The following is a 17,277-nucleotide window of genomic DNA, read 5'->3' on the forward strand; positions in this document are numbered from 1 at the left end:
CCTAAATGATGAGCATGAAATTAAAGCAATGAGTAAAGAGTGAAAACTGGAAGAACAACTGTAATAAAAAAGAAATAAAGAAATAACTGTAGCTATTTTGTCAGGGACAACTCAAAGACAAGCATGTCTCCCATGTAAAATGCCAACATGTTTTAAAAGGGAGGAGCTGTAACACACTATGAAATTGAAATGATGAAACAGATTAAATTTCCATAGTAATGTATAATGGCTGAGGAAAAGCAACTCTGATAGGCCTTAGTTTGGCAGGGTGAATAGGGATGCCTTTGTACTCACCAATACACATATTCTGAAGGTTTCTGAACTGCAGTCTGTGATCCAAACCTGTATTCATTTGGCTGCCCCTCTGAGCTCCAACACACCTAGAAAATACACTCATAGGGACTGTGACTTATAGTAAAAATATTAAATACCTTCATTTGGGTCACAGAAATAACGGTTATAACAAACCCATATTATTGATGATAAATTCCCATGTTATTCATTTATAAATAGAAATATATAATTATGGGTCCTGTGCATTTCAGAAGAGTTACATTAAAAGTAAACTGCTATATCTGTTTTATGAGTGACCTGAACACAATAAATGTAGTTCTTTCTTTTATATAAAAACCTCAATATTCTAGAAATGCCTTTTTCTTTTCAGACTGACTTTTCTGTTCATTATTGCTGAGCAGGCACATTCTGAAAACTTCTATATAAAGCACAAAGGCACCCTGACAATAGACACCCATATGTACCTGATAAATTCCACATGATTATCTAGTCTGTTACTTGCATTCATTATTGCTGATTTGCACTGGAGATTTCCAGCTGTCCAAACTTAGAGTGCTGAAGAAAGCAGAGAGATGTTATCCACTTTTGTTAAAAAAAAAAAAAAAAAAAAAAAAAGCAGCAACAAAAGGCAAGCAAAAAGCAAGTCTTGTAACAGGCATTCATGAATAATTCAAGTTTGCTGCCTTGGCTGCAATTCAGACGATGATTTCTGAATGGGCGGCCTGCCTCCATGCCACAGCATGGTGATGGCATTTTCAGCAAGCCCACCCCTCGATACACAGAGCTGAGAAGGAAAGCGCAGGTGCAGGGGTGTGCTGCTGGCTCTGTGGGTGCAGCTGAAGGTGAGAGCAGCAAGAGCTCTCACCGGGCACTTCTGTGAGCTCTGCTTGTTTTTCGAGTTTATACCAGACTCTGCGAGAGTGAAGAGATTTCCTAGGGCAAAGCAGCTCGTGGTGCCGTTTGAGTGTGGTGCAAACAGGAGTTAGTCCCTGGAAGGGGAAGACCAGCGAAATCGTTTTGTCCTGCTGACACAGTGGATCGGAGAGCAGCGACACTTCCAGCGTGGCTCTTGGGCACGTGGGCTGTTCCCGAGCTGGGCTGGGTGCGGTCCCTCCCTTCCGCGAGCAGACACCGCCGTCCTGTGGCTGCTTGGGTGAGCGCCGGCAGCGCCCGGCACAGAGGGCGCTCAGCTGGCCCGGCCCCGTTCGTGCGGGCGGCGCGGGAACGGCTCCGCTGCGGATCCCGGGCACCGGCAGCTCGGGCTCCTGCAGGCAGCGGGCACGCAAGAGGGATCCTTGCCTTGTACAGGCTGCAAAGGAAAATGCAACTTCCAGCACGGCCGCCTTCTTTAGAACCTTTTCTGCGGGAGCAGGTGCTCAACAGGTAACTCGCACCCGCTGAGCTGCATCCTTTCCCTCAAGCTCTAGGTACCACTCTACACTCAGGCTCTGCTGATCTTGAACCCCTCCAAAACATCCATGGACTTTGCTTTGTTGCCTGCAAAGAAAAAGCCCAACAACAAAAAGCCAGTGCAGATGTTCATCCTCCCCTGTAAACTTGACCAAACACACTTAGTGATCTGCACTTTCCTTCCCAACTATACAGATGGCATCATCCCCTTCTCTCCAGCCCTTAAGCTACGTGTTTCCAGCTGAGGACTGCAGGTCCCTCAGTCACTGGAGCAGCTCCCAAACCACCCAAATGCTTCAGAAGAGAGTGTTGGCAGCTCTCTCACATTCTCTCATCCACAAGTCTCACATTGCATGTTAATAAAGCAGGCCATCATGTTAATGAGCAGTCCACAAGCTGGAAAAATAATCCTTCAGAACAACACCAAATACATACTCTTGACCTGTGCAGCTCTGGCTCTAGCAAAATCCCAACCTTACAAATTGTTCTCCTCACAAATCCAAGAGAACAGTCACAGGTTCCAAACAATTCCTAATACAAAGATGTGGGGGCTGTAAATCTGAGACTCCTTCAAAAGTGACTGAACAAAAGCTTTGTCCCTGTTAGATTTATAACTTGGAGAGGCATTACAAAACTCCTTTCTCTCCAATAAACTCCACATCCTCTTTCAGCTTTCTGAGTGATCCATAGGGAGAATCCATGTAGTCTAAATGCTACGCCTGAGCTCAAACGCTGTTTTCCAAACATGATGTGAAGTGCTGAGTGGAGAGTTGTGGGAAATGCCCATCGAAAAACAACCTGTACAATTTTGCATAGATGAGATAGGTATGAAAGAAACCCACAGACTTCAGAGAACCATGGAATGGTTTGGGTTAGAAAGGACCTTAAAGATCAGCTTGTCCCACTGTCCCAGGTTGCTCAAAGTCCCATCCAACCTGGCCTTGAACACTTCCAGGGATGGGGCAGCCACAGCTGCTCTGGGCAACCTCACAGGAAAGAATTTAATCCCAATATCCCATCCAAACCTACTTTATGTCAGTTTGAAGCCATTCTCCCTTGTCCTGCCACCCCAGGCTCTGGTAAATAGCCTCTCTTCATTCATCCCGTAGGATATCTTCAGGTACTGGAAGGCCACAATTAGGTCACCCCAAAGCTCCTCTTCTCAAGGCTCCTCCACCATTCCTTGCTAGCAAATGCTTGAGAAAAAGGAAGGCTTAGATAAGCATTGATTGCTCTGACAGCTCTCAGCCGTGTTTTTGTCCGAAATCTAGTTTTTTATCAATGTGTTTAATCCTTTTGGCTCATCATTGAACTAAAGGCTTCTAGCAGAAGACAGTTATTTTGTAGGGGTTTAAACAAGATTCTGAGCAATGCTGGAGAATGGATGCCCAGAAGGTAAAATAATGCTGCTCAGTATGGCCCTTAAAATAACTCAAACTCCAGAGTTTGCAGTCCAGCTCACTCACCTCCAATAAGTACCCTGGGAGACTGCAGCATGTCCTGCTCTTACAGAGGGATCTCTGTCCTAGTTTCAGCTGGGATGGAGTGAGCTTTCTTCCCAGGAGCTGGGGCAGTGCTGGGGTTTGGATTTAGAATGGGAACAGCACTGATAACACACTGATGTTTTGGTTGTTGCTGGGTAGTGCTTACCCTAAAGCAAGCATTTCCTGGTTTCCCAGGGTCTGTCAGAGAGCAGGTGTACAAAAGCTGGGACAGATGAACCAAACTGGCCAAAGGGATATTCCACAGCAGCAGCTAAGCTGGGAGAAGTTGGCCGTGAGCTGCTCCGGAATGGGCTGGGCATCACTCAGAGGGGAGTGGTGCTTATTCCTCTCTTAGCTTTAATTCCTTTCTCTCTCCTTTTCCTTAATAATAATTTTTATATTTTCTTTTATTAAGAAAAGAACAGCTATTAAACTGTTCTTACTTTTTTTTTTTCCTTTTTCTTTTTTTTTTTTTTAATTTTTCTCACCTCAGCCCACCACTCAGTCTTGGGGAAGTCAGTAGCTGGTACTGAGTTGCTGCTGTCACAAGAATCTGCTGAGCAGCTCTCCTAATTCTGTCTTCCTCCTGGCATTCCTGAAAGGACAAGCTGGAAGTCTGCATGCAAACTTATTGACATTTCAGTTTTGTTTTCTCACTGAATAAAATAACAGCTGCACCTGGTGTGTAATTGTGACATTTAGAATTCCCTTTGCACCAATCTTGTGTTTGGATGATGTGGAAAATCCTGGTGTATGGATTTTGAAGCCCCAGCTCTGATTTACACGTTGCTCTGAGGTAGGAATTACTGCTCTTCTCTGCTGCAGCCTCTTGGTGGCAACAGTGTAAGGCAACATTTCTGGAAGTGTACAAAAGGCTGCCTTTCCCTGTGTTTTATGTTCAGTAGAAATCCCCCTGGCAGCTCTGGAGAAGGAGGTAGTGTCTGGAAAAGTTTAACTCCTAAGATCCAAAGATCCTCACGTTTTCTATTCAGTCATCAGCCCCCTTTCCTTCTGCTCCCACCAGTGCCTGCTTTAACCACACAGGCACTGTTCCAAAGGAGTTCTGCCTGGCTGAGGGAACCCCAGAGCTCCTGGGCAGCTGTGCCAGGCGAGGAGCAGTGTCCAAGGCAGAACAAGCAATCATTTTGTACTCGAGTGCAGGCTCTCAGCCCGTGCAAAGGTGAGCACCAGTGCTCAATGCTAACACACCTCCGTGCTGACAAAGGGTGCATTCAGTCACCAGAGCACACAATAACATTTAGAGCTTGGTCACAGATTCCAGTGACCTCTGCCTGAGGGGTTGCAGAGCTGCAGCAATTACTGAACCTCCTGCACATTACAAAGGAACTTCTGTTTCACAAGGGGTCTTCCCTTGACAAATCATTTTCCAGCACACAGGAGGTTCAATCTGTGGCCAGCTCACTCAGCTCCTACACCCCTTTCCTTGCAGTTGTATGGGCACTTTCATGACCTTTTGAAGGAAAGTGCATTCAGGGAAGGTGACAGCTCATGGACTTCAGCTCCTGACAGGTTTTACCAGCCTGTTCCTGGTGTGGCATTTGCATTCAGTTGAAACAGTGAATTGCTATTGAATAGCATTGAACAGGAAGCATTATCAGCTTTTCCAAAGAGAAATGAACACTCAGGCAGGCAATTTTCCTTCTATATTCCAGGGTATTGCACACAGACATATGAACTGACTGCAAATCCAAAAAGGAAGCTTAATAGAAAATATAAACTGTAAATTTTCTTTTTATGTTTTTTTGAGAAAGACGCTAAGTTCATAATTTGGTTAGGAGTTAGCACCTGAGACATTTTTATTGGTATGTCTCTGGTGGCTTAGAATTTATTTTCATGGTATTTGATTAAACTCCATGAAAGGAAGGAATACTTAGTGCTCACTGAAGATAAAACAATATTTTAAACTTATGGCCTTTTTTCTTGCTTTGCTAGCACCACTTAGGCCTTAAAATCACGGTATACTTGGTTCATTGCAAAACTGGCCCAATTTCTAATCACTACTAAACGGGGGGGGTTGGCTCCTTATCTTTCAGGCAGTTTCCAGATGGCTGAATTTGGGTTGTTGTATCCAGAGATGATGTACAATGTGCCCCAAACTTCTGGTTATTCACACTACCTCTTAATAGCAAAGTCAAGGGCATCAAACTCTCATTGTGCAGTTCTGGCATAGCAGAAACACAGAGCTACAGTATGAGGACTTGTCAGGATTTTGAATTACACTGCATTCTCCTCATCCCTTTTGGACACTGATTTTTGTTACTGAAACAGTCTCATCTATGTATCACCATCCAAGACATCCTATCTAATATTCCTATTCCAGGCTCAGGTTGAGAAAAATTTTTAAAAATTACCCAGTCTTGATCTAAGGATGGCAAATGGTGTAAAAAACCATCACCTTCCCTTTTGCAAATTGATCCACATAGTCTTAAATTATATCTTGTGAGCAGGATTTCTGTCTCTTGGTTCTGGATACCTATTCCTGAGACAGACTCTTTTTATAGACAGAGGAAAAAAAGAAGCATTGCAAAAGCACAGTTCCTCTGGCTATATTATATCAGCTGAAGACTGACCTAGACAAGTCACTTCTTCTCCCATTGGCTCCCTCTTACCTCTACCTCGACCCTAATTTTGACATAATTTTATCTAAAGAAAAATATTTGTGTTTCAGACTGTGATGTTTCATGCTTTCCCTCCAATGAGCTGAATCAAAGGAATTTCTAAATCTCCCAGTACAGTGCAGATTTTTAAGCCTCGAAGTCACTTCCTAAGTGTTAAAGCTCCCTCCAGTTTTTCAGGATTTTGGGGGGTGATGGATGATTCTGACAGCACTTTGCAAGCCTGATTCCAGTGTATGTGGGTCCAGAGGCACTGGCAATAGGCTCCTTACTGTGGTGCTATGTCTGAACGAATTGGACAAGTGACTCAACCACTTAGTTAAGGAAAATTGTCACAGTGGTGTGACCATAGTCATTCACAAGTGACACTGTAATCTCTGCACTGCCTTGTGTTGCACAGCTTAGACAGAAGGGGGTTTAGAAAAATGTCTTTGTGATTTGGATATCACAAAGAAACAGGACAAAAATTAATTTAACTTAATATAGTAAATGATGAATAAAAAGAAAATGACAATAGGGAAAAAAAACCCCTAGACACTTAATAAACCTTATAATGGGTTGTCTTGGAGTAAGCTATTATATAGTATATTCCATGTTCTTTGCTTTGTGCCCCAGAATGGTTGCTGTATCTTTAGGGCCAGGGACTGGTTCTGTGTGGGGCCGGGAGAGGCCCTGCTTGGGCACAGGCATTTTTCAAAGCCTTGCTGTCCATGTTTTCTGTGGCTTGGGGGAATATTGAAAAAAATGTAAGCTTGGCCTGAGCTCATGTTGCCCTGTGGCACATTTTGGGCACTGTGCCCAGGGCCTGCCCGCTCGCTCACTCACCTTTTGTTCCCCGTGGTGTGGAAGCCTAGAGTGAGGGTGCCCCTCAGGCTGGGCCTGTGCCGGAGCCCTGCTGGCCACGGCTGCTCCTGGGTGCTGGGCTGGGAACTTCGATCCCTGCAGCTCCTGCACTGCAGGCTGGCTCTCTTCTGCTCGTTTTCTGCCCGTTTCCCGGTGTTTGGCTGTCCCGAGCTGCAGTGCTGCCATCACTGGCCTTCCTGCCCACAGGCCGCTTCTCCCAGCATGGCGCCGGGGCCCTCACGGCCTCGGCGGGGCCCTCACGGCCTCGGCGGGGCCCTCACGGCCTCGGCGGGGCCCTCACGGCCTCGGCGGGGCCCTCACGGCCTCGGCGGGGCCCTCACGGCCTCGGCGGGGTGGGCCAGTGCCAGCTGCTGCCTGTGGGCTTGGCTGAAGGAGAAATCTCCTGGAACAGGTAAAACAAAGAATGTTTTATTTTTGCCTGTTTCGGTAGTTTGTTTTTACTCATTTTTGTTGTTGGCCTAAAATTTGTAACTTTCATTTTATAATTAAGCTTTACTTGCTTGATTTTGCTTAAACTTTGTAACTTTCAGTCTGTAGTTTTGTTTTACCATGTAACCGACTTTGGTAGCTTTGTTTTATTTACTGTTCAGACAGATAGTAGAATGAAAGGAATGAGAAGGAGGTGTCTTTACCAACAAACTGTGGGCCTGATGGGAGGAAAAGCTACACATGGCAAAGAAACAATGAAACACGAAAGAAACAATGGGGGAAGCCATAAATTCCGTAGGAATTCCCCTAATAGACACAGACTGTTACTCACTCAAGACCAAGCTAAATCTCTGGATTTAGAGAAAAAGAGCAGGGACACAAAGAAAAAAACAAGGGTGGAGGTGGTTACATATTACAAGGGATCTTAGGTATTAGGCATTTGGGAAGTCTGAACCTCTCAAGTACCTCAGCCAGTGGGGAAAGAGAGAGGGAAATGCGACCAGGAAATTGGGATAAAAAGGAGGCTGCGTCCTCTAAAAATTTGAGACACCCCAGGGGAAATGCCCCATGGCCTCTACCTTTATTCAAATAAAGTTGCAGGACTCCTCTGTCTCCTTTTTGAGCATAATCCTCTGGTGTTTGTGGATTTTCCTGAGATATACAACACCCCAAAACCCCAGAACAAATGCTGCAGTTCTGAACAATGAAAGGCAGATGACAATCTTGCACCATGAAAACATCAAGGACCAAAAATCCAAAAAATTCAGGATTTATGTACTGATTACATACTAAGGGGGATGGACTTTGGGTGTGATCTGGGGAATTCTTCAAATATTATAATGCACATAAACCCAAGAGAGCAATGCCTAAACAAGCATGCTTATGGAAAGGGACACCTCCAGCATGCTTCCAGTACTGAATAAATTAATGCTTTCTTAGCAGGTTACACTGTTAAGTGTTTTTCTTTAAATAACTCCCATCTTTCTTTCTGCCTGAGCTCCCACCACTGTTTGAAGAGGTTGCTGGCTCGTATCAGCTCAAATACCTATTGCTTCAACTTTCATGATGTAACAAGGAAGATTCTTTTTCTTAAGTTAAATCAAAATAATTAAAATTATGATAAAGCAATAATTTCACTATAACATTAAGTATACTTTCCTGTGATGAGAATGATTCATCTGTTCTGTAATTTTTTTTCTTTTTAAGTAGTTTGTTCTATCACTAAATTGGACCTACAGCTTAGAGCCTGTAATGCACTGTGAGGCAAATCTGGGCCGCTGAAAGCAAGATTTATATGCTTAATAATTAGACATCTCTCTTCCCTTGTTTTAATTTGGTTTAGGAGACAACTCATATTTTGGTGTCAGAGTAATTGAATCATTCCTTCTATTTTAGCAAAAGCCAGTTCTTGCAAAGGAACACACTGATCACAAGGGTGGCACAGTGTCTATCCAGGGGGTTATTTTTACTTGCTAATTCCATATCCCACTGCAGCTCTGCCTCTACACCGAGGACACATCAGCAACACACAGACCCCACCTCCTGCTATTTCATCTGTACTTCATCAGATGTCACCTCACCTGGTCCTTGTCCTTTGGGCACCAAGAGGCCCCAGCAGCACTGAAAATGCACCAGGTCTCCCAGTAAAAATGAATTTGGCACGCCGGTCCTACCACAGCTTGGTTTCAGCTGTGGCCAAATGAACAGTGAACTGTTCCACCACAAAAGCTTGCTGGGGCTCTAAATGAGGTCCACATAGACAGGAACAGGAGATGAGGGCGAAAAAAAACCCCATCAGTCATATTTTTATAACAGTAAATTCCCAGTTCCTAAAGAAAGAGGAAATTATCTCAGCTCTTGTGCCATGGTTTAGGTTTCATCCCAAGTGGCAACTACACCCCACAGAGCTGCGTGCTCATTCCCCCATCGGTGGGGTCAGGGACAGAGTTGGAAGAGTAAAAGTGAGAAAACATAGGGGCTGAGATAAAGGCAGTTTAATGGGTGAAGCAAAAGCTGTGCACAGAAGGAAAACAAACCAAGGAATTCACTCCCTACTTCCCATGGGCAGGCAGGGGTTCTGCCATCCCCAGGAGAGCAGGGCTCCATACAAGCTGAGTAACATGAACAGGAAGAAGCACTGCTGGGCTGAAATTGTCTTTTAGGAGCACAAAAACTCAGGAGAAGCGATACCAAAGAGCATCAAATGTGTCTTTGAAGGGGAAGGTGTGTGAGGGAACTCCTTCACAAGGTTTTTGGAGGGGAAATATAAAGAGGTGGTGCAAGATCTCACCATGCACAGAAAAGAGAAAAAGCAATGGGGAAGTGGTCATAGACAGGGTTTTTTCCTAATTTTTTACACTGAAAACCATGTCAGAAGATTATATTTCTATCCCCTGGCTCGGGTCCCCTGTTATTTGCCACTGAAGTGTTCTGGATTCCTCGTGGTCCATGCCAGCCCACTCTGGCACACCTGTGTCTAACAGCACTGCAGCAGGTGCACATTTCATCTGCCCAAAACATTCAGCTACCAGAGATGGGCAGACTTCTGGCAGTCACCTGCCATTTCCCCCCGATCACCAGACCTTCAGTTTTGTTTGTCATAGCAAAATCACAAGTGATTAATTCTTGATGAATTTATATCTGTCCATGAAAACAGAGACAGATTGGCTGGAGGTTGTCTCCTGAATCAGCTGAGCTGAAATCCTCTGAGCCAACAGGTCTATTTTCCTTCAGTCCTGTATGTTTCCCCTGACATGGAATTCATCAAATGCTGATGCTACTCTCTCCCTAAAGGAGAGCTTTCACAAGCATTTTCTGATTTGGAAAATGAGATTCAGAAAAACAACATTTTATTAGAATTAGTATATATGCAGTGGGAATAACACCAGCATGGGGAATTGCAAGTTTGTTGAGTGGGATTAGTTAAATGTTTGATATGTTTCCCAAGAATGTTTTCCACTTGAAAAGACAATTAATTTGTGCCTGTTCACATCTTTTTTGTGTTTGCTTAGCACAACAGCAAAACATCTGCATTGCTCCAGGCCAAACTAACATGAATTACCAAAAGAATTGTAATTTACCCATTTATACAATTGCTGTCAATGGTTTGACAGCTGAAAAACTTCCCTGCTTTTTAATTTTCCCTCTAGTCAGTCTTGCCCAGCTGACTAATTGCTCCATAAATGTTGGGTTTTCCATGAAGGTTCACACTGCATGGAAAAGAGGGAGCATTGAATAGAGCTTGATTAGCCAAAAGGTAATAGCCAAGTGTTCCCCGTGGGGACAATCAAAGGAACTAAGTCAAAATGTGTCCTTTTGTTTCACCACTGATTATACAAATATACCTTGACTCTGTTGTGTGAGCCTAGAAAATCTGGGGCAGAATGTCCAATAAAAAAGCATACAGAACTGCTTGTGCTGCTTTGGAATGTGCAACCACTGTGGCCTCACAAATCTAAATTTAAAGTGAAAAATAAACCTGCCCAGAGCAATGATCTGTATTTTTGCTTAGTACCTTGATGAACGTTTAAGTCTAGGCTTAATCTGTGATAAATGCTGCACTCCAAACGTACCCATTACAGCTGATCTGACATATGAAATCTGTAAGAATATTAGGCTATCAGCATATAAAAAATAATTATAAACCATATGAAGAAGGAAAAAAACCCACTTCTTCCTGAATTGATGTAATTAAATTCTAGCCTTCTGTCAGCATAAAATGCAAACAGCAATTTTTCCTACTCTACTAATTCTGCATGAATACTGGTACAAATGCTTTGGGAATATTACAAGCTGCTTTGCTGCCCACATTTCAAGAAAGTGGAAAAGCAGAAGACTGAGAAGAGCAATCTAGGAGTTGTTAAAGTATTACAAACACTCTGCAGACTGTCTTGAGGAGCTTACATTTAAATGTAGTGAGGCAGCAAGGGCATGATGACCGCAGGTCTACTTACAGATACCTGTGGGGAGGAATACAAGTGCAAGGACAGCTTTCTTCAACCTGGCAGGGAGGCACAGGGAGATCCAGGGACCTTCCTATGAGGCTCAGGTGGCTTCAGAATAGCAATGAGTGCACACAGGAGTCCTCTCTGGAATCCTGTAGCTGCTAATATTAAAAATACAACAATTTTACTCCATCTCTTCTTTTCATCAATGGCTTTAGCCTATTCAGCCTTATCTTTAGCCTACTCTTTATCACAACTCAAAGCCAGATTTCTCATGGCCCCACCCATAGTACCAATGGTTTTTGATTTGAGGTAGAAGATATAAAGAGATATTCTTCATCTTCTAGAGAGAGAAAGTCCACAAGCCATGAGAAGCTCATGCTTGGGAGTCTGGGTTTCCACCTGTGCAAATCCTGAGTCAGCCCTCATGGCTGACAATTGTCATGTTCCACATCTTACCATGGGGATGTTAGAAACTAAAAATAAGAAAACTCCAACCAATCTATTGCTTATTCCTCCCACAGAGACCCCAAACTACTTCACCTCATTTTATACATAGCCCTGTTCCCAAGTCCAGATCCAGAGGACTATGAGAGCTTTGCAGATGCTTTTGGTTCACTTTTGTCTACCATAGCTAGTGACAACCAGTTCCTTGAGATTTGCAAAGCTACATGTATGATCCATTTCCAAGACCTTCTTTCACCACATGGACCCAGAGCTGTGAATGATGGTTCCATTAACCACTTCCATGGGATTTGCCCTCCTAGGCCCCTGTGTTTGCTGGTTTACCCATCTCCTGCAGAATGACAGGAGAGCTCTGCAAGGGATGTTTGCTTCTTTCAGCAAATCAAAACAAAAGGTCATCTCCAGAGCCAGCTGTAATTTTTAGTAAGTTTGCAAGGATCAATATTTGCAAGTCTGAGAGCCTGTCCAAGAGCAGCTTTGTTCTTAAAAAGTGTAAAGCAGACAGCTGCTGAAAGCCAGGACCCAGAAATGCCACAGGCTGAATTTGGGGACTTCCAGAATTTAGCTGAATTGCGTTTGAAATTCCAGACTGCAATCTTTTGGTGATAACAAGAAGTCAAGATTAGATATTTAGCATTCAGATTCTCACATCTGATAAAGGAGATGTCTAGAGAGTATCACTAACTTCCAGCTCTAAACTCTCCCAAGGATTTCCATTTCAGATGTGCCTCTCTGCTCTGGTGGAACTCGACTACCATTTAATCTTCCTCTGGAAGTCTGCCTTTGCATGGGTGAATATATATTAACCCTTTGTGAACAATGATCTGAGTGTGACAGGAATTTTAAGGACTTGTAGGGATGTTGATAATTCCCAACAATTTTAACAGAAATGTATACCACTAGCAAGAGTGTTCAATATTTATTTCAAGGCAGTTTGATTTCTGCTCTTCTCAAGTCAAACTGAAATAGAGTTTCTAATTCCTTCTTCTTGAGATTTTTAGTGAACTGAGCTTGAACTCATCTTACATTTTTATTAATCCTGTGTAATTGTTCTGGAAATCCTGCTACTCTTCTTTTAAATTCACATCATCTGCCCACAAGTTTTTAATACAGAATTGAACTTTTCCCCTTACACATCCATCTGAAATCAGAAAAGTCTGGTTCCTATTCTGTTTCATTAATTGCCTGGCAAAAGACTTATGAACTATTGAAAATGGATTAAAACATGAACACATTCCTTGTAATCACATTATATCTTGAGACAGACTTCAACAATCATTTCTTAATGAGAAGCAGAAGGGAAGAGAAAATATTTTCTGGCAAGTTGTGAAATGGTAAAGGCCCTGCTCTGTAATCAAACTGGAAAAAGTGGAACCTATTCCTTCATGTGAGGAACATTTCCACCAACTTAGTGAGTCCTACATTAGTCCATTATTAAGGAAAAATAGATGTGCACATCCACATATAGCAGGCAGCTTTGAGAAGATATTAAAGAAAAAAAAAAAGATAAAAAGGAAACAAAAAGAAGAAAAGAAACCTGGATCTAAAGATCTTGCCTGAATTGTTTCCCTCCTGGCAGAGCAGTGCTGATGCAATGCCCAGACAAGGCTCTTGCTCTGTGGCATGGACCAGTGACAGGAACCTGTCCAAGCAAGCCCCATCTCTGGTTACTCAGTTATTCAACAGCTGAAAAACAAACTATTACCTAGTTTGAACTTGAACCAAACACAGAGTATTCTATAATCCACAAAACCAGCCAGCTGAGACCAAAGACAACCAAAAAACAAAAACAACAACAAAAAACTGAAAACAAAACAAAAAACCCACCCCAAAACCAACAAAAAACAAACCCAAAAAGTCAACCAGCTTTAGCTACAGGACTTGCAGAACTCTTTTCTATTTGCACCCCCTCTGACTCAGTTCCCTGCAGTGCAGATCCCTTGCCAAGCTTTACCTACACGGTAAATATATCCCACTATCAATTGTGCACTGAAGCCTGGTGGAAAACAAGCAAACAAAGCCAGCAGGATGCTAAGCTGCATCAAGCAGCAGAGATACAGAAGGCACCGTCCCACTCGGCGTTTGCCAGGCCGTGCCTAGAACACCATGCCCAGTTTTGGTTCCCTCTGCACAGAAATGGGTCCAGAGCAGGGCACAAAGATACCAAAGGGCTGGGAAGCTGCTGTGTGAGGAAAGGCTGAGAGACATGGATTTGAGATAAGAATGCTTGGGGGAGAGCTTAGGACCACATTCTGGTATTTAAGGGATGGCTACAAGGAAGGTGGAGCCTCCCTTTTTACAAGGGTTACATGGAAAAGATGAGGGGCAGTGAGGACAAGCTGCATGTATGGAGATCCCTACTAGAAAGTGGAAACCTTTTCACAGTTGGGTCAGTCAGCCATTGGAGTGACGTCCCCAGGGACGTGATGGATTCACCAACACTGAACACATGTAAGATTCACCAGGACAGGGGCTGGGCCATCCTGTCTAGGCCGTGCCTTTACAGAAAAGACTGGACCAGGTGATCTTTGACAGGTCACAGACATCACCTGTGATACCAAACAACAGTAATTGTAATTTACAAGGCTTCTTCTTGTGCCCAGAGATTTTAGATCAGCAATCCCACCCTGCTCTACAGGTTTGTGCTGCTACCAGTGACCCCTCAACATGGCCAGCCTGTGCCAGGTACTTATGGAAGAGCTTGCACAATATTTGTTTCCATTTTCTGGGTCCATCTGTTCTGAGCCCTGCCTGGTGCCAGCAGGGTTGGCAGAATAAGCCATGGGGATCTATGAAGTCAGAATTGCAGGAAGTAGGTGATACCCATCTGAGTTATGGATGGATACCAGTATTTGTCAGAAGGATGATGCTGGCACCATCCTCAAAAGCGCTTTTTCAGTAGCATTGGTTTTCTGTACTCCTTTTCCTCTTTTAAACTTTTTTTTCTTCCCAGACAGGAATCTCTTCTTTTTACACTGAATAAATAGTCATTTATACACATTTTATATTCAGTGTGGTTGTCTTGAGCTTTCTAGAGTTCAGACCATCAAAATATGCACAGAAGAAAAAAATATTTGCTTCCCTCAGGCTACTTTTGTGGAATTCCTCCCTACAGCATCTGCCTCAGTCTGTCCAAGGTCTTTAATGTGGAGCAGCAACGTTAGCAATGCCTCTGGGATCTGAGTGGGAGCAAGGGCTTAAAGAGGATCCCTCAGAGTGGGGCAGTGGGCAGGGAACACCACAAACAGCAGGGCCCTAAAGGGAAGCAGAACTCCAGGGACTAGGAAAGGAGCAAAAGGTAGGAGATGAAATGGAAGGAAAGAAGAAATGCAAAGTACTCAAAAAATTGGGGAAGGTGATAATTCTGAGAGGGCTTGGCCAGAGTGGGTGGGAGCAGGAAGGGAGCTGGGAGGCAGAGGGAAACCAGCCCTAACCCTAACCATGCCCCAGTCCCACAGAAACACCCAGGGAGATGCTCCAGTTCCCATTTTCAGCCACCCTCCCACTGTGCCACCAGCTGGGGACACACACCCCCTCACCTGCCTGCTTCCCTGTCACCCAGCACACTGGTGCCTGGAAAAGCCAGCAGGGAGGCCCTTGGGCTGCTCAACAGCCCCAGTGAGGAAACAGCAGCAGTCTCACCTGGAACTTGTTGCCAAGCTGGCAGGGCAGTGGGATCAAAGGAAGTACTCACAGTTTGGAGAATCTTCATTTCAGTGGGAAGGACCTTTAAAGGCCATTTGGCCCAACCCCACCATCAGATGTGGACAGCAGAGGCACAGCTGACACCCAGAAGGCTCCAAGCAGCAGCTCTGTATGGTGCTCCAGCCCAGCCTCTTGTGCCCTACTGCTGCTGCTGCAGTGCCCCTGTGCCCTTCAATGCTGCTCACCTGTGCTGCACAGCTGGAGCCAGTGAGGGATGATTGGGCACAGCCCAGCCCAACCACCACACACTCTGCGCCTACAAGACGCAGCATTCCAGACACTGATTCCATCACTCAATTGCATGGGGAAGATTCCCTGGACACAGCACATGGTCCCTGGCCATGGCAGGTCTGCATTATTGACTTGACACGGGGTTTGCTGCCCTCCCAAACCCTCCTGTCCCTCATAACCACTGCTGCCCTTGCCATTTCCCTGTTAGACACGAGCTCTGAGGACACCTGGTAACTCCAACAATTATCCACCCCAGCAGCTGATAGTCCAGGAGCCAAACCACAGCTGGCAGGCCCCGTGCAGCCTGAGCCCCAGCCGTGGTGCCATGTAATGCACCTAAGGCCACAGCGCTGTCACTCGCAGTTTCCTTCTGCTGTCACGTTTTTGTCACACTTCCCCATCCCCTGCCGGGTCTGGTGTGCCACCAAGGCTGGTTTGTGCCACCAAGGCTGGTTTGTGTCACCTAGCAATTGTTAGCAGCCAGTGGTGTCCCAAGGGCAGTGAGGGGTTTGGAGATGGGCATGTGAGGAAGGCAAAGCACCTGATCCACATGGATGGGTTATCAAGTTTGTTATGTTGCTTTTCTGAACTGCTGAAGCCTTCAAACCAAATCTTCATTTCAATAACTTGAGTGGAACAACTTCTGGGAGACTTTTCTAAAAGGGACTCTGAAAAACATATTAAGATAGAAACATTCCATTATGGCACAGGGTTGTTACGAGAGAATGCAGCTGAACTATTTTGAACTTTTTCTCTCTCACATGCATATTCTCAGTTTCATGTCCTTACTGGAAAATCTTACACTAGCTTGATTTTCAAGTACTTTGTTTTAGAATACTTTTTAAATTTAAACACCACACAGAGCCTGATGGTAATTCAGCATACACAGTTGTATTTTATTTTTAGTATCATGGCAGATAAGTTTTATAACAGGGATTCTGAATAGCTTTTCCTCATCATCTATAGTAGTTTTGGTAGTAAGCCTGCATAACACAGTAAAAAAATCATTCCCTTTTTGGGAAAGTACTCTGTGTCTTATGAAATATTTTTGCATAATAACATGGGTATAGATTAATTTCAACTGGTAGATCTGCAAGTATCACCACTTGTAATCCTAAAGACTGAATACAAAGCTCTAAGAAATTGATGCATAAATCCTGCCTGAAAATTTTCTAGAATCTCTCTTTTTTTAAATTGCATTGGCTTTTTCTTTGGCAGTATATACAGGTACTTGATTTTTTTAACCATTTTGTAGGATCTATGCATTGCTGGTACTGGTTAAAAAACCCTGTTTTTTTCCCAGTTATGGGTACATAATATAGGAAAAATACAAAGCGGATGAACCAAAATAAAAATACTGAAAATACTACAGTGATCTTTTTGAGAACTGGATGAAATTTTTTTTGAGACAAGGACAGGGTCTAAACCACATTACAATCTTACCCCTGTTAAATGCCTACAAAATAAAAGGAGTCTGTAGCAGAGTGGACCAGAGCAAATGATTCCACCTCCCATTATCTTTTGAGAATTCAATTAGTTCTTTTTGTTCTTTACAAAAGGGGCCCATGCAGACCTTTTAATGGAAAGTAATTGAGTCCTAACATTCTTTTTTAAAAATATCCAGATACCCAAAGGGGTTGCATTTAAATCCCTCTTTAGTAAGAAGTCTACTTCAGATATCTGAAGCCTTCCCACCCAGCCCCAGGGTATATACGTGTACATATATACTCACACATATATATGTATACAGAAATTAAATAGAACAATTAGATTAAAGAAAATACAAAATCGTTCTACTTTTAAATTTTAATTTCA

General features: G+C 43.8%; 1 long non-coding RNA gene across 1 annotated transcript; it reads right to left on the reverse strand.

The window, feature by feature from the left end:
- Positions 1–1,024: 1,024 nt before the first annotated feature.
- On the reverse strand, positions 1,025–7,067 carry LOC139585312 (uncharacterized). The gene is made up of 4 exons (XR_011677032.1): positions 6,650–7,067; positions 3,677–3,783; positions 2,734–2,900; positions 1,025–1,791 (listed from the first exon to the last, which is right to left on the reverse strand). It is a non-coding gene; the product is annotated as an uncharacterized lncRNA (long non-coding RNA).
- Between the last annotated feature and the right edge of the window lie 10,210 nt (positions 7,068–17,277).

The sequence above is a fragment of the Agelaius tricolor genome, unplaced genomic scaffold (assembly GCF_023055355.1).
Source record: "Agelaius tricolor isolate 1412-34295 unplaced genomic scaffold, bAgeTri1.0.p SCAF_72, whole genome shotgun sequence".
NCBI classification, from domain to species: Eukaryota; Metazoa; Chordata; class Aves; order Passeriformes; family Icteridae; genus Agelaius; species Agelaius tricolor.